Source organism: Rhinatrema bivittatum, chromosome 3, assembly GCF_901001135.1.
Source record: "Rhinatrema bivittatum chromosome 3, aRhiBiv1.1, whole genome shotgun sequence".
Classification (NCBI taxonomy): domain Eukaryota; kingdom Metazoa; phylum Chordata; class Amphibia; order Gymnophiona; family Rhinatrematidae; genus Rhinatrema; species Rhinatrema bivittatum.
Genome location: NC_042617.1, coordinates 438,175,339 through 438,193,957, shown reverse-complemented (window position 1 = coordinate 438,193,957; position 18,619 = coordinate 438,175,339). Strand labels below are relative to the sequence as shown.

At 40.5% G+C, this 18,619-nt stretch overlaps 1 long non-coding RNA gene across 2 annotated transcripts in view; it reads left to right on the top strand.

Annotated features, from left to right (window-relative positions):
- The window catches only part of LOC115088817, a 271,226-nt gene that overhangs the window by 95,107 nt on the left and 157,500 nt on the right, over positions 1-18,619 (top strand). For both annotated transcript variants that reach the window (XR_003855907.1, XR_003855908.1), the window contains exon 3: positions 4,449-4,535. This is a non-coding gene — a long non-coding RNA (uncharacterized LOC115088817). The remainder of the gene's footprint in view (positions 1-4,448; positions 4,536-18,619) is intronic.

Sequence of the window (18,619 nt, the reverse complement as noted above, 5' to 3'; positions counted from 1 at the left end):
TTGCAACTTAGGGGTCTTTCTGACACTGAGAATTGCTCCCATACCTAGACTTTACACCCTAACACCAATTCATTTATTTAATTTCAAAACAAAACAAAACAAAAAAAATGTTTTTTTTAGTTTGATTCATTGTTTGTTTATACTGGGCGCTAAAATTGAGATTTTCTAATCAATTGGCGGCCATCTTTACATTGTGAGAGAATTTATTTCCAATTGAAATCATCAAGAAGCCCCTGATACAGGCAACTATTCGTGCTGAAACATTGCAATGTTGGGCGTTATCAGAGACTGGGCATCCTCAGTAATGACCAGGAGGTTTATATCATAGTGGACTTAAGAACAGCTGAAGAGATCACCATTAGAACTGCACCCACTGCTACTGGCACCTGGGGAAGGTGGAAGTACGGGGGTGGGCATTATAGATCCACATACCGTGCCATCTTTTGAAGAACTATAGGTAGCGACCTTCATTTTTTGTTTTTATTGTTCTTTACTTTTCCCAGGAATTTATCAGGATTTATTATAACAATAACAAAATCAGTTGAAAAAAAATGACTCATTCATCCGGGTAAATATCGGAGTTTATTTAGTGGAAAGAAGCCAGGAACATAAAACAATATTAAGCAGATTCTCCCACCCACCCACTCAGCAGCATCCCCATCCCCTGCCTAGCATGTCCCTTTCTCTCACCACTCAAACCCGCACTGCAACAACATTTATCCTTATTTGTGGTGGCTCCAGGCTTCTCCTCTCATCTTCAGCAGCATGATACTGAGGATCCCATGCTCTGCAGCAGCAGCAATGGATTTCTGCTTTTGTGCAGAGCCAATGAGACTGCTGGAAAGTGCTCGAGGTGGACAGGGCCTGCTTCACATACATTCACAGCACCAGACAGCAGGCACTGTTATTGCTTAGGGGGTGAGGAGGTGGAACTTGAAACATGGCATGGGCAGCAGTGGAGGGTGAGCGCTTTTATTAGTGGGGGCTGGGACTTGAAACACAGCATGCACTTTGGTACACACTGGCTTCCAGCAGTAACTAGATGCCTTGAAACAGCTTTTTAATCATCCTAAAATTAAGGTGAACATCAGTTTTAACTGATTGTCACCTTTGCAAAAATCTGGGAACTTATGGGTGAAAATCAGTTTAAACTGAAAATGAAGGATCCTAACTATATGATAAGTATTTGAACATTTTCTTACATCTGATTTTATTTGCAAAGAAAACAAAAAAAAAATTAGACTTTTCCCAGAAAATACACTATCTTGACTGAGCGGGTGGTAGTGGTTGGGCTGGTTGATGATTATGCTTTAGATCGTGATGCTGTACTGATGGCAAAAGACAAATTTCTGATACTAGCTCTCACATCATAATATAAACACAGATTTTCTGGGGTGTTTACTATGTATGCTGTTCTCTTTGTGTATTGATATGTTTGGAACATGGTTTCAGCTTCTTTTTGTGGTGTTAGTAAGTTCCTATTTCATTTCAAATGAATGCACATTCCTAGTACTTCCACCCTCCCCAGATGCCAATACCAGTGGGTGCTGCTTCTGCAGGTGATACTGCATACCACTGTCTGTCAGGTGCCCCATTTGCTTCTCTTGACATTACACTTCACAAAGTATGGGTCTTCCCTAATTTTGTAGAGCCTTCATATCATGGAATTCTTCTGCGATCCCTTCTCTACATCCTTATCAGAGGATTCTGTCACGAGATGAGGTAGAGGGAAACTCTGAGGAACGATGCCAGGGGCATCAGGCATGCTCTCTACCTGTCCTGCCTGCAGTTTAGCACTATCAACATGTTGTTCTGCCTCCCCCATCAATGAAATGGATGATGCTAAGACACTACTGTATACACTTTCCACATTTTTTTCTTCTAGTCTACCTTCAATATCTTCTGATTCAGACAAGCCAAGAAAAGACATTTTGTCTGATCAGTGGAGGACTGAATCATCTCTAGCGAGGAAAGAAGATCATGCTGCTCTTTCTGGGCGCCAATGGCCCGATAAAAACAACCCACCCCGACCATTTAAAACTGACCCCTTAGCCTCCCCCACCCTCCTGAACCCCCCCCCCCCAAAAAAAAAACAAACGTTTTAAAATTACCTGGTGGTCCAGTGGGAGCGCTGGGAGCAGGATCGGGTGCAGCCGATAAACAAAAACCAATCGGGTCGGACGATAAAAATTATAAGATTTGAACCGAACCGATTCCGGTTCCGATTCACATCTCTACCATATGTCACTTTCTTCTAGATAGAGCTGGCTTCTGCTGCCTTATTAGTCCTGAAGAAATCCTGCTTAGGTGCAGGACTACTTTTTGGGTTGTTATTGGTACTGCCAACCTAGCCAATTTTGGAAACATTTCCTTTACCTGCTCTGCCTTTTCCTATCCCTGATATGATTGATTCTGTCACTAGGGATGTGGATATTAAAATGATTTCATATTTCTCAGTGGTACTATATTCCTCACTGATTGTGCTACACTAATGTGTGTGGGGAACACAGAAACAGTGCTGCACTGAGTATTGCACTGTGTGCACTACTTCTCTGACAGTGCTGAGCTTATAGACAGGCTTCACAACATAGCCTGGTATGCTTAAGTGTCTGTTCTGCCCTCAGTAATCAACTTGATCCCATTTCTCAATACCCAGGCTGAGCTAAAAACAATAGCAGTTCTGCAAGCAACTCTCCAATCTGCCCCTAGTCTCCACAAAGGAAAAAAAATACAGCAAGCAACACAAGTCTGTCTGACACAAAGCTTATGATGCAGTGCTTCCTGGCTGCTTTCTTCTATTGTGTGACTGGCACAGTGACAATATAAAATGGTCAGCTGCCAAAATGTTGTTTAGAAAAAGGTATCTAGGAACTCAGAGCTCAAACAGTATCTTCCTTTACAGACAAAGCCTTCAGAAGGAATAAACATCAAACCCCTGACATGCTCAGTCTTTGAGATCAGCGTCATTGTATCTGATTTGCAGCAATAGGTTGAATTGGAAAAAACTCTTCACTGTGCTTAATGCAGTTAGTGTAGCTGGGTTTAAAAAAGGTTTGGATAAGTTCTTGGAGGAGAAGTCCATTACTGCTATTAATCAAGTTTACTTAGGGAATAGCCACTGCTATTACTGTCATCAGTAGCATGGGATCTTCTTAGTGTTTGGGTAATTGCCAGGTTCTTGTGGCCTGGTTTGGCCTCTGTTGAAACAGGATGCTGGGCTTGATGGACCCTTGGTCTGACCCAGTATGGCAATTTCTTATGTTCTTATCCCTGTTGACTCCTTGACAACATGTCCATCCTACCCATGGCTTCTATCTGGCTGCTTTATACTTTGTATCAATTCCTAACTGTACATCTGTTGCTCTAATTGATTTCTATGAGGCCTTTGACTTTATAGAAATCAAGCTATTCAAAATAAATGAAACAAATAGGATTCATTTAATTTGGAGGCCCTTTTCAATTTATTTTTGGGACCCCAAAAGAAACAAATTGGATCCTATTCATTTCATTTTGCTCATTTGTTTGAAGCTAATGGACATCCCTAGTTATTAGTGCCACTTTTGGTGCCAGTTTGCCTCAGTGTAGTTACCTTGGACTTCTTTCTCCCTTCTGATGATGTTTATGCCACTTTTGGTGCCAGTTTGCCTCAGTGTAGTTACCTTGGACTTCTTTCTCCCTTCTGATGATGTCATCCCACAAATTTGATGAGAACCCCATTTCTGGAGTCCAATAGATTACAGTGTTTTCCCTATTGACTTTAATGGTAAACAGATGAACAAATAAAAAGAATGAGAGAGAATAATTTTTAGGGGGTTAAAACTATAGAAAGAAATTGAGGCACCCACAAAATGAATGAACAAATGGAAACAACTATTTTCCTCTGCTGATCCCTAGTTTGAGGGTTGCTAGGTCATGATTCTGTTATTTTGCAACTAAAGATCCTCTGGGCTCATTCCATGCCATCTTGATTAATTTGGAATAACTTTAAAAATAAAGCAGCCATAAAGCAGATATACAGACATTTCAAGGCACTTCCAGTATGTGAAAATAGAATAGTACTGAGACCAACCTAGTACTGAGAGCAATCATTTACAGCAGTGTTTCCCAAACCTCTCCTAGAGGCAGACCTAACCAATTGGGTTTTCAGGATATCCATAATGAATATGCATGAGATAGATTTATATAGTCTGGGTCTCCAATGTATGCAAATCTATCTCATGCATATTCATTGTGGAAATCCTGAAAACTTAACTGCTTAGGTGTGCCTCCAGGTTAGGGTTGAGAAACAGTGATTTACAGAAATCTATTCCACCAAAACTGGAACAATTATAAAATTGAAACCAGGAGCTCTAGAAAACAGAAAACTGACAAATTACTTACTTATTATCCATAGCCAACATTTCAGTTCAATATAGAACCTTATTTTGTTTTTATTTTTACTGTTACAGTTCTAGATCTAGTAAGAAATATGATGGGATACATATGCAATTTACAGCTGGACTGTCTTGCAGAATCAAGCCACCCCAGTCATCCGGGTAAGCTGAATGTATGCACTCTGTGGTTATTGTGACACATTTTTTTGTTTGTTTTAATTTCATTATTTTATTGGTATCAACAGTATCAATACTGTAGATCATTTTGGCATTGGAGTCTCTGAAAATATTAATTCTGATTGGGAGTTCTACTGTTATATAAGCACTTCTCTCTTTCACCTTGGTCTGTTGCCATGGCATTAACTACCCAGCTAGTGAGTTACAGATCATACACAAGCCTGGTCATATTTTAGACCTTATTTGAGGGTTGGAGTTGTAATTGATTATTGGGAGGTTATGGTAATTTCCAAGCACGGGTCAGACCACAGACTTCTATAATTCAGAATTAGTGCATTTAAAACCTGATATTGGATATTCATGGAACAGGGCCTCCCAAACTTTTCCACAGCCAATCAGATTTTCAATATTTTAACAATGATTCTTATGAGATAAATGTGTTTGTATCACGTCTTCAATATATTCATATTTTGCTCATGCATATGCATTATGGATATTCTGAAAACTCAACTGGCTATTGGGTCACAAGGACAGGTTGGGAAATCTCTGCCATAGAGAACAGGACAGAGCGTCTTGTAAAAATTATATATATATATATATATAAAATTTATTTTTTTTTTTTATGGCCATGATCACAGAGAGTTGGGGGTTCTATATGTATGTTGTTATGCATCATATGGTGTCTTCAATGGGCTATACTAACTGAATTAAAATGAAGTCTTATGATAACATTATACTTGGAAGTCTACATTTTATACTGGAGTGGCAATAATAGCTTGATTTTAGAAATTATTGGTTTTCCTGTGCATTGGATCTTTTGTTTGTTCATTGAGTCTTATTCCTAGAAGACAATTTTCAAGTTGAATTGTGCAGGTAAAAAATGTTTTACTTGTGTAAATTGGCTGTCTGAAAATGTCCCATTGTCAATGCTGCTAAAAGTATGTGTATTTTCAGCCACATTAAGATAAGGTATTCCCAGTGGCTGTATAGGTCAGGAGAGGAAAAGTATGTAGGTGGCATTTTCAGATCTACATGCATACTATTTCAAGCTACATTCTACCTGTTCTAAAGCAGGTGCATATAACCTTGTATTTCTCTCATTCTTTTTCTTTGAAATTGTGGATTAAAAGTACACACAGACTTTGTACCAGTAAAGGCAGTTTGAAAATTGTCCTGCTACTAAGATGTTATTTCTTTTCCTGTCACATTTTTTTTAGAATAAAATGTAGAAACCATTTATAATAGTATCATCTCTTTTTAATTTAGATTTCATTCTGAGTTCCCTTTTCCATTGTTCATGCTATATTCATAGTTTATATGTATTGATAAGGATCAGCATGGCAGCATCCAAGTTAAACTAAGTGGAAATAGATTTAAAAAATATGAGATACCAGTAGCTTCCTAAGAACTAAATATATATTTCAACTATAAAAGGGGATCTTAACAAATGTATCTGTTGGCTAAATTCTCCAATTTCTTTCTAATACTACTATTTAGTGGCCTTAAAAATTAGGGATAGTCCTACCACATGGGACTTACATGCAGTAGCAATTCAAGAAAGCAGTTGAGAGTTTATGAATTCAATGGTTATCTCTATTTTAAAGATGAAGATTGATTTTTCAGTCTTCCAAAACCATGCACTTTATTTACTAAAAGAGCATACTGATTGATGTGTCAGTAATTGATTTTGTTGATCTCAATTCATCAAGGTCAGGTTTCAATATTTGTCAACCTTCTCACACAAACATTGTCAGAGTTATAAGCAAAGTGCTTTTTCTGTCCATAGAAGAAAATTCAAAGTCTGTTTGAAGAGTGTGATGGAGATATATTTAAATGTTAGTCTCAAAAGGAATGTCTATTAAGTTTCCTTTAAATACTTGCATTGAAATATACACTGTAGTAGGAATTCATTAGAAATCAGTATACAGAGGTATGAATTCACCTTTCAGCAATTTAGGGTCTGATTCATCAAGTTCTTTTCCAAAGACACAGAATGGGAGAAAAGTCTTAGTGAATTAGGCCCTGACTGATATAGTAATCAGCTCTTGCAATGGCCCCAATGCCCAAGTATATCAGTGTCATTTGGCACAAATGTAGGCAGTTTAAATTTTAATGCACCCACACATAGTAAATAGGAATTTAGCATGCTCATGACTTTTAGTCATTTTCTTGCTATGTACTAAGGCCCCTGAACAGGAACTACATTAAATATGTATGTTTAGTATGTTGAATTTAGCTCCTGTTAGGGGATTGTAGTAAATTTGCTAGTTTAGAGTGTATTAGGGGATGTCACACGCATTTGTGGTGGGAGGACCAAGGGGTGGGGGAATGTCTGGATTCAATATGTTTTCGGGATTCCTGGATGGATCATTGGGGTCAATATTATTTGGGATTCCAGAAAGTGGAGCAATAATCATGGGTCAATTTCTTTTGTGGAGGAGTTCTGGGTGTGGGAAAGATCTTCAGGTTCAGCATCTTTTGGAGGGGTCATGGAGTGGGAGGATCATTGGGGTCAGTTTTACTTGTGGAGGATAACAGAAGTGGAGGTATCATTGAAAGTCAACCTTTTTTGGGGTGAAGTCTGAAAGTAGGGAGTTCCAGATTTGGGTGGGATCCATAATAGTTAGTGAGGAGTTTGCCTTACAGGTCTGTAACTGTTTTCATGCATGGAGTTTCAAAAGTGCATTTCTCTCAAACACAGCACCTCATATGCTAGTTAAAATTTCCTAAATAAATATGTACCGCCATTTCCAATCTTGCAGTGGGATTGAAATTGAACTGGATCTGACATTACTGAAAACATGCATTCAAGAGTGCTTCATCTACTCCATCACTTCCCTCATTACATTTATGGAGATAAAGATACGCTTTTGATGAAGAAAGGGACATACAGATTATAGCATGCTGGAAGAAAACCTGGCCTGGGTGAACATTACCAGAAATATTGAGGACATCTGCCAAACCTACTCTTAAGTTTTCATTTTGTTTTCACAAATGACATAGGATATATGGGTGTTGACCATGGTTTCTTACTACCTTACTCCCCCAAGGCACCTGGAGAGAGGAGGACCTCTGTCATTGAATACATATTTGGAGTATTAGAATTTACTTCAGAAGCCTGTACAAAACAGGTGGTGCCTTACAATACCAGTAAGAGAAAATTGCTGAGGAAGTGCTTACCTGTTGCATGCTGATAGGCATCAAGATATTGAGGAGGTTCCTGCCCTGCACATGTCCAGGAAACTATAGAAAATGGCAACCAAATAATATCACAATGCTTTACTTCTTAATGTTGCACATGTCCTGGTCCACCTTTTATTTTGCTCTAAGTAGAATGTATGACTTTGACACAGGAGGGAAACCACTATCATGGGGGGTATTTGCCGCAATAGTGGGACCCCTCCTGAAAACACATTGCAGCTCGATGGCGCATTCTTTTGTGTCAAACCAAACACCGCAACACAAAAGAATGCAGGGAATGGCCCTTTTATATGATGGCAGCCTCAAGCTCATGGAACCACTATAGTCTTAAAGGGTCACTGATTTCACAAAAAAATAATCCACTGGCAAACAGGGAGGTTGAGCATGAGTCGTTGTTGACCCCCATTTTAACTTGGGGCTACTGGTCGAGGCAGCCCTGACTCTCCCAAAATAAAAACATGTTTAAAGTATGCATACAGCAGTGATGGTGGAAGCCCCCTGATGTCCAACCCCACTGCATAGTCAAATCCCCCCCCCCCACCACCATCGGCCTTCTGATGGAGCCGCCTCTCCTCCAACCCCTCCTTTCATCCCTTGCCCACCCATACCACACCCCTTACTTTATCATCTATCCTGCATCAGTCAGTACCATTTTCAAAATGGCATCAACCTTACCTTGCCCCAGCCACATGGCCTGAGTCCAATCCCCAGACTCTACCCCAGTCACATTGGGGAAAATTTCCAAAATGGTGCCAACTGGGACAGGTACAAAAGTGCACCCATCCCCTATGTAGGATCGATGATAAGGTAAGAGGGTCTCTGGAGGTGGTGAGGTCAGGGACTTTACCATTGGGGAGCAGCATAGGTGAGGTAGGAGAGCTTTGCTTATTGGTGTACAGGGGGTGAAGGGGAAGAAAACTGTTCCTTTGGGGACCCATGGGGCATCAGGGGGACTGAGGGTGGGGGATGCTATATCAAGGAGGACAGGTGGCAGGGGCAAGGGGTGACTGTTCCTTTGGGGGGCTGGGGGCAGGGGAAGGGGAAAGGGGCTGCTCCATCAAGGAGGGCCAGGGGGCAAGGAAGTGGAGCTTTGACTATGAGGGAGGGAGGGTGACTGGAATATTGGGGGGCCACTGCCATCATTGCTGTGCACAAACTTTAAACTTTTTTTGATTTTGGAGGAGACTGGGCAACCTTAACCAGTGGTCCCGGGTTGAAACAAGGATCAGCAATAACCCTTGCTCAACCTCCAAGTTTGGCTACATTTTTCCTGCCACTTTAAATTTGTGATGGGAGCCTCAGGACCTGTGTTAGGGTCCCGGGCCTCCTGCCACTCATCTAATTCGTACCAGGGAGGAGGTGTTATTTTATCATGGCTGACCACCTTCTTGGTTGACCGCAATAAATATTTGCATTGAATTGCCTAGTAATGATCTTCTTTGCATGGATTTGCATTATTCATGCATGTAATTCTTATTCAAAGAAGGTCATTGGAATAGAGGATTGTATTTGGCTGGGGACATGGAAAATAATACGTATATCACATGATTTATGTAATATAACGTGCGTTAGAGCCCTAATGTACCTTAATGATCATGTTAATTCCCTATACCTGACCTTTCCTTCTGCCCTACTTACTTTTAGGTGCCTGGTAAAAATATGCAGTTAAATTTAGGTGCGGAGGGGGGTGGGCTAGTTTTTATTTGGAAAGATCTAGCACCCAACTCCCTAAGTTAATCACCTGGATCTTTTGAATACCAGACCTATAGTAACATAGTAGATAATGACAGAAAAGGACTGGCCTATCCAGTCTTCTTAAATATTCCTGTTCACACTACAAAGGTATAGCCTAACTTCCAGCTATAAAAGCTTTACTGCTTGTAGGATTTCATTCTTTATCCAAGTCTGTTTTTGTTTGCTTCTTCATTGTGAAAAACCAATCTTGAGATCCCATACTTATTCCAATAGCCAGTTTACCAACCCCCCATGTCAAATCATTATTTTTACATGCCTTTCCAGGAATTCTCCAAGGAGAATTAGAAGAACAACTACATACTGCACAAATATCTATCATGCTTTAACAGCAAACAACAACAAAAAAGAAATTTAAAAAATCCCACAAACATGCAACATATTGTATGCCCCACTATCCAATCCTGCAATAATCCAGTTACCACAAACATGTGATTTTATTGCCTAAACATGTGCTGTCATACAATCCTGTGGTCATGCTGGGCAGTACCTGACAAACACCAATTTGCAGGGTACTGACCAAATTGGTTTCTGGGAGTTGTAGCAGCCTTCTTCTATGAACCCAGTTACTCTATTGAAAGTAATATCACTAGGGCATGTTTCCTTGCTTCTCCCTTTGTTTTGCCTTTATCATCTCTCCTTTTGCCTCAGCTCTTGAGGAAGTAAATGGTAGATTGCTTGCAATACTACAACCTTCTAAACCTGTCTTATCACTGTCATGTAATTTGAGAGACAATAAGGAACATTAGACCCTTCTAGTCTGCCCAGTCTTACTGCTGGTGTAATGCCACTAACACCAACCAGGATCTATTTTTACTTTCACTTCTTCACCAAAAAAGATCCTTTGTACTCACACCATATTTTTTTTAATATATCTTTAAGGCAATTCTGTAATTATTGACCCATCAATATGTCAAATAGCAACTACCATAGGAGGGTAATTTGTCATACTCAGGTCTGTATTTACACAGAGGTAGAACTGATCACTACTTTGGAAAATTAAAGCTAAGTTGTTCATATTATAGCATGTCATCTTTCTCAAATGATAAGCAGCTACTTGGGGTCAAATGCTAAGACAATTCTGTAACTAGCCCACTAGGTTTCTTTCTCACATTCTATACATCCACTCAAAGAGGCAGCAACTGTGACAGACCATCAAGTAAGAGTTTATCAAGGACTCACAAAAGACATTTCAATGGTTATATACTCTAAACTTCAGTGCATATCAATATCTTTATGGATTAATTAATAAATGTTAAGACTAGTGTGCTTTTTAATTGAAGGATTTGAACTTTTTGATTAGACATGACCATTGGTGTTACTGCTCACTGGTTTGAAACGTGCACAAGTTCACCCTTTCATGTGTCCATTATCAATAAGAACTCTGCAAATAAACCTGTTTTATGAAATGAATATCATTTTTACCTTTTCAACTCACTCTTGCACCTCATCACTATTTCATAAATGGAATTATTGCAAGGATATATTTGTCATTGCTTTTCAGTCATTGCTTTTGAAAAAGGGATTCTGTTTTTTGTTGCTTTGCTTTTTCTATTTGCTTGGTTAGTATTACTACTTAGTTTATGGAAGGAAAGGTTTCTTTACTGTTTGGAGATTTATTTTTTCTAAGCATTAGGTCCCTCCTTTCCACCCCAATTCTAACCCACCCTACCTTCTTTTCTTGCTATATAGACTAACCCATTAATTAGGGTGTTGAATTACACAGAACTGTTGTGACCGTCAGTCGCAGATGGCTGCGACTGCTCTGCCTTACCTCTTTTTCTCCTCTTTCACTCTCCATGGGCAAGATGGCTGCCTCCGGTGCCGAGGATCTTGGTGTTTCCAAACTAGCATGGGCATCCCAGTCTGCCATGCTCACTCCTGTGGCCTCCTAGGGTGCGAGCAAGCACATCTCTTACGCTCAAATACACGTCATGGCAGGAACCTCGGGGGCGGCCCCACTGCATGACGTCAGTACCTCCATGTATAACAAGCCTCCACTTCTGCTACCACCTTGAGTTAGCAAAGACTTTGGTTTAGCTACTCTGACTGCTCTAAGCTGCATGCTTAGATGCCACTTTCACTCCAAGGGCCTCGCTCCAGTAGAAGCTCTAGACAACCGCTCCAATTTCAGACTATCGGGTACTCGCTCCTCGAGGGCTTACCAGCCATTATATCCTGCATCACAGACCTTCAGTAGGGATGTGAATCGTTTTTTGACTATTTAAAACAATCGTCAGATATATTTTAAATCGTTAAGAGTCGTGATACAATAGAAATTCCCCCGATTTATCGTGAAAAATCGGGGGAGGGGGAGGGCGGGGAAAACCGGCACACCAAAAAAAACCCCTAAACCCACCCCGACCCTATAAAATGAATCCCTTACCTTCCCCCACCCTCCCGAACCCCCCCAAAACTTTTTACAAGTACCTGGTGGTCCAGTGGGGGCGCGGGGACTGATCTTCCGCTCTCGGTCCATCGACGCCATTTTGGCTGCCACTCAAAAATGGCGCCGATGGCCCGATTAAAAAAAAAAAAAAAAACACTCGACCCTTTAAAAATGACCCCTTAGCTTCCCCCACCCTCCCGATCCCCCCAAAACATACCTGATGGTCTAGTGGTGGTCCCGGGAGCGATCTCCCGTTCTCAGGCCGTCGGCTGCCACTCATAAAGATGGCGCCGATGGCCCTTTGCCCTTACCATATGACAGGGTATCTGTGCCATTGGCCGGCCCCTGTCACAAGGTAGGAGCACTGGCTGGCCAGCACCAACTTTAAAGATGGCCGCCGCCATCGTAAAGATGGCCGCCGTATTTAAAGATGGCCGCTGCCATCGTAAAGATGGCTGCCGGCCATCCAATGCTCCTACAATGTGACAGGAGCCGGCCAATGGCACGGATACCCTGTCATATGGTAAGGGCAATCGGTGCCATCTTTATGAGTGGCAGCCGACGGCCTGAGAACGGGAGATCGCTCCCAGGACCACCACTAGACCACCAGGTATGTTTTGGGGGGCTCGGGAGGGTGGGAGAAGCTAAGGGGTCGTTTTTAAAGGGTCGGGTGGTTTTTTTTTTTATTGGGCCATCGGTGCCATTTTGAGTGGCAGCCAAAATAGCACCGATGGCCCGAGAGTGGGAGATCGGTCCCCGCATCCCCACTGGACCACCAGGTAATCATAAAATGTTTTGGGGGGGTTCGGGAGGGTGGGGGAATGTAAGGGGTTAATTTTAAAGGGTCGGGCCTTACTGCAAAAAAAAAAAACGATGTGAATCGGAACCAACTCCGACCCACATCACCCACGATCAGATTTCCCCCCCCTCTAGCCGAACCCAATCGTTAAGACGATCGGGCACACGATTCACATCTCTAACCTTCAGTCCCACCATTCTACCATCAGGAAGATGCCTTCATTCCTGTGAGTACCTCTACGATCCGGTGCTCAGCTCCAACCGCCAGCCGCAGCGTTACCCGCACTGCGGGCTCCCGCCTATCATAAATATCTGGGTGAGACTATACATCTGAGCCTGTTGAAAGTATTGGCACTTCGTGGATCAGTGCCTTACCTTCCTGCTTTTACCATCCATCTACAGCAGTACAATAAAGCCTCTATCCATACTGTGTCTTCTATCTGAGTTCAGCCTATTGCAGTGCTTTCACCCGGGGCTCCTCCCCATGGTGGAGTCATCTCCATTGCGACCAAGGGTCCACAATGCCACAAACACAACAAGAACAACTTGACATAAGCTGGCAGTGAAACATAAGTACATAGTTTAGATTAGTTATTAGGCATTTGTATAAATATAATGCTTAAAGTTTAGTGGGAGCTTATTTAGTAATACTGTAGTAGATCCTTTAGGTAACTATTTTAATTTCATCTGAACCTTTTGTATGCAAGGCAAAAGAATTCTTTGTAGACTATACACCAAATCGATAATAAAAATAATTTTATAAATGAAAAGATGTTACATTAAGAACATAAGAAATTGCCATGCTGGGTCAGACCAAGGGTCAATCAAGCCCAGCATCCTGTTTCCAACAGAGGCCAAAACCAGGCCACAAGAACCTGGCAATTACCCAAACACTAAGAAGATCCCATGCTACTGATGCAATTAATAGCAGTGGCTATTCCCTAAGTAAAATTGATTAATAGCCATTAATGGACTTCTCCTCCAAGAACTTATCCAAACCTTTTTTGAACCCAGCTACACTAACTGCACTAACCACATCCTCTAGCAACAAATTCCAGAACTTTATTGTGCGTTGAGTGAAAAATAATTTTCTCCGATTAGTCTTAAATGTGCTACTTGCTAACTTCATGGAATGCCCCCTAGTCCTTCTATTATTCGAAAGTGAAAAGAACCGAGTCACATCTACTCGTTCAAGACCTCTCATGATCTTAAAGACCTCTATCATGTTACTCTATAACTCATTAATACATGACAAAAAATTGGGCTACATGAAGGAAATCAGTGTACAGGTGTTAGATTTCACAGAAAGGAAACCAGTGAATATACTTGCAAGTCAGCTGAAGAAAAAGTATGAGATTTAGTAGGTCTTTTTCTCATTTCTTTCTGTGGGTGTCAAGGTCCTAAGAAGAACAGATGGATAGTTGGAAAACATCATGTCAACAAAGCTGCCACTACAGTTCAATGTCTCTCTTAATTAAGAAAACATCTTGGTCTTCTTTGATATTCATTTTAAACAAAACAGAAGGTGAGGACTTTGTGTTGTGGTTTGCATTGCTTGGGTCAACTGTGTCAGCACCTCCTGTTTCTGATTCAACATCCCTAATTGCTGGTTAAACTGTTCATATAGGGTTTGAACCCGTTTCTGGAGCTGATGCTGCCCTTCTGTGAGGTCCTGTATTATTCGCACCATCTCAGGAAGTAAAAGAGAGAAGAACAGAAAAAAACCTGCTTGTTTGCTTTTGACTGACTTTTAAATTCCTGTCTGTTTAGGGATTTAAAAGTTCCCTCTTTGGCCCTATTTGTATTTTCCTTGTCAGCTGCTGCTACAGCCAGGCCCCTGAAAATTTTTTCCAAAGCAAAAAATTCCTTCTTATTTTTTCTTGCTTTATTACTCTATGGGTCATTGTTAGTGCAGTTGCTTAGACCAGGAACATCCCATGCATGACACCATATGTGACACAGCATGAGAAGTCTTAGTTTTGCCATAGGATACAGAAGTCTGGACTCTGGCTTTCTCCACACTAGTGCACCTTGCGCGCGCCGAGCCCTCAGGGAGACCAGCTGGCTTTCTCCATTCCCTCCGTGGCCGCTCCAAAATCGGAGTGGCCTCGGAGGGAACTTTCCTTCCCCCCCCCCCCCACATCCCCTCCCTTCCCCTATCTGTCCTGCCCCAGCCCCCCCAAAAAAACCCTGTACCTTTATCTCTGGCCATGCCCCCACCCTGTCCCCGGACCGCATTGCCCGGCACCCGGACCACCCATTTTTTCATGCCCCGGGACTTACACACGTCCCGGGGCTTTACGCGTGCCGCCGGGCCTTTTGAAAATAGGCCCGGTGCACGTAACCCCCCTACACGAGTAAATCCTTCTGGATTTACACACATAACTCTTTGAAAATCTGCCCCACAGGCTCTCACTCACACATATACTTGCATAATTGGAGGGGAAGGGGGCACCATCAACCATTTTTGCCCAGGGTGCCATTTGCCCTAGAGCCAATCCTGATTGTATATTCATTTAACTATACACATTTCAGAAAATGAAACCTGCATATGTGCTTTCAGATCATCTGAATATATAAGAAAGAGGTCAGTTCTGTAGTAGCTACATTTTGTAACAAACAAAACAGATGGATATTCTTTTCTTATCATATAAGACCACGCTCAATACTATTTTTGGCATAAGAATTAATTTGTAAGCACATTTTCAGGAAGAAGATAGTAAACCCAGTCTTTATTTTGCTATTTTATTTGCGTTGTAGGATATAGCTTATCCTTTTGAAAAAAAATCCACATAAATTGCAAGCCACAGATGGATGGACGGATGGATGGATGGATGAATGGATGGATGGGAACACTGAATGTATTATTGGTTGCTTGCCCTTCTCTGTATGGTGGCTGATAATGATGCTCAATCACATTTCTATCTAGGGTTTTTATCTTGGACCAGTGAATACCTGTACTTTTGATATTTGGATCACGTCTCCTAGTTTCCAGTAACAATTTGAAAATGATAACATTCACAGCTATTTCTATTTTTCTCCCTCAGACAGAAAACTGAAAGACAGAATTCTCTCCTCCATCTTTTAGGTTATTGACCTTTAGCTGAACTCAGATCCTTTTTACAGGAAGCAAAAGCTTTTCTATGAGGATTAATACTCTAGTAGAAATGATTTTTGTATATGAAAACTGGTTTCATGCACAGTACATAACTTCACTTTTCCTGGATAAGAGGCTGAATGTTCAAGAGAAAAAATAAGAATAATATAAGTAAATAACAAATCCAGCAATTGTCTTTGTATCACCAGAGCACTGAACTAGGGCACATTTAAAAAAAATGCTAGATAAAATGGCATTCTTAATCTCTAGTATAGTAAGTACAGGTGCTGTTCTAACTAGAAATTTGCTTTCATGGGTTTTAAACCAGGGAGGTCCATATTCAGAAGCATTTAGCCGGATAACTTTGAATCCCATTGGAATGGCTTAGGCTGAAACAGAGAACATTTTATATATTACATAAATGTGCATTTAATTTTTACTTTCAATACAATGCTAAACTATTAACAAACTAATTATTTTAAAATGGGTTTTCTCTGCATTTCTAATGACATGGAATATACTGTACCTGTACAAAATGCATGCTACCACTTATTTTTAATTAAAAATAAATTGTATAAAGATTCTTTCTTGAATAAGGAAAATATAAAAGAAAAATTGATAAAATATACATATTAGTTCACAAGCAGAGATATGTATTCCTTCAATGCAGATGCATGTTGCTGAAGGCTAAAGTATTTATTATGTATGTATCTATCTTTACAAATACAGACGAAAAAGACGTAGATTTATCATTTTGCTATAAATTTCAAAGAAATACCGCCCACGATAAACAAAAAAATAAAAAAAAAAGGGCATAGTTAGGGAAATTTTCAAGGTAGCGCAATGCCACATCACTTAGGTATTTTAATACATGCTGCATTGCAGCTTTGCATGCTGCATTGTGGCTTCCTGCATGTACCTCTTTGAGGGTATGTCAGGCATTTGGGGAGAGGAGAGTAGGTGAGTTGGAGGTAGTTGGTAGTTGGTTGGAGGTATTTACCAAGTTCTTTCGATTTTACTTCAAAGACTTTCAGAGATAAGTCTAACAGAGAATACACTAAATTGGTTCACATCCTACTTGAATAACCGTTTTTTTCAAGTACAAATTAATAATACCACATCTGATGAAATAAAACTTAACACGGGTGTGCCACAGCAGTCAGCTTTATCAGCCTCCTTATTTAACATCTATATGTTGCCACTATGCCATCTACTATCTGGTCTCGGGTTAACCTACTACTTATATGCAGACAATATCCAAATTTTGCTACCGATTCAGGATACTATTGAAAAAACCTTTGAAACCATGTCAAAATACCTTAAAGCAATTAAGCAATTATTTACCCAAATGAAGCTAGTACTGAATATGGATAAAACCAAAATTATTCTTTTAGAACGGAAAATCTCCCCTAGAGGTTCAAGCTTAATAACAATGCAAGACAACACCACTTTTACATTGGCAGAAAAAATTAGAGATTTTGGAGTAAAAAACATATAGCAACAAAAATAAGAGAAGGATATGCTAAATTAATGATATTAAAATGCCTCAAACCGTTACAATCACAAAATGATTTCTGCACAGTCCTACAAACAATAATTTTTGCTAGCACGGACTACTGCAATGCCCTTCTTTTAGGCCTTCCAGCTTCTTCCATTCACCCTTTACAAGTCTTGCAAAACGCTGCTGCACGAATTTTGACTGGTACCAGAAAGAGGGATCACATCACCCCTATCCTAACAGAACTACATTGGCTACTCATAGAATCTCGAATTAAATTCAAACCATTATGCATCCTTCATAATCTCATATATGGAGAGCAAGTAAACTGGTTAAATACAGCCATTAGACTTCATGTCCCACAAAGAAATCTGCAGTCTGCTAGCAAGGGCCTACTTTCGTTACCTTCGGTCCAGTCAATACGTTTGAATCAAGTAAGGGAGAGAGCAGTATCTCTGGCAGGACCAAAACTCTGGAACACACTACCAATGAGTTTGATGCTTGAAACTGATTTTAAAAGGTTTAAACATGATCTTAAAACCTGGTTATTTGATGTGGCATATATGGTGTGAATAGGTGTTCTTTTTTACTTATTTTATGCTCTTATAGCCTTTTTGTATTTTATTCAATGTTTTAATTTTTAGTGTTTTAAGTTATGGATGTTTTAGCAGCTGTGTTATTTTATTATGAATGTTTATTGTAGTGCTTAGAATTTGTTTTATATTTTTAGCAAATTTAAAATTACTGCTGCTTAGTTTAAAATTGTTTGGATTGTTCTTCTTATTTTATGTGTTTTATGATCTATAAACCGTTACGATGGCTTATCTTAGCAACGGTATAAAAAACTTAGTGAATAAATAAATGAATTAATAAATACATTTTTGATAGAGGTGTCCTGTGGCTTGTCTCTCATCTGTTTCCCTTTCCCTTTGTCTTTTGTCATCTTTGTTGGAATGAAAGTGTTTATTTATTAGTCCAGTTTGTCTATCTGGTTCTTTGTGTGGAGGCGGTAAGGAGTGGAAGTGGTGAGGAGGAGTGGAGGTGTGTGTGGTGAGGAGGAGTGGAGGTATGTGTGTGTGTGTGTGTGTGTGTGTATGTGTGTGTGTGCTGAGGAGATGATGGAACATGACAAGCATGGGGAGAGAGGAGAGAATAGGCATGAGGATAGGAGGGGGAGTAAGTGGGAGAGGGAGTGAAGATGAGGGCAGGAGTGGCAGGGGAAGGAGGAGTAGGGACAGGGGTATGAGTAGAAAGAGGCAGGAGGGAAGGGGTAGGAGGGTGCAGAAGGGGGAAGTGGATAGGCAGGCCAGTTTGGAGGGAGGAGTAGGGCAGCA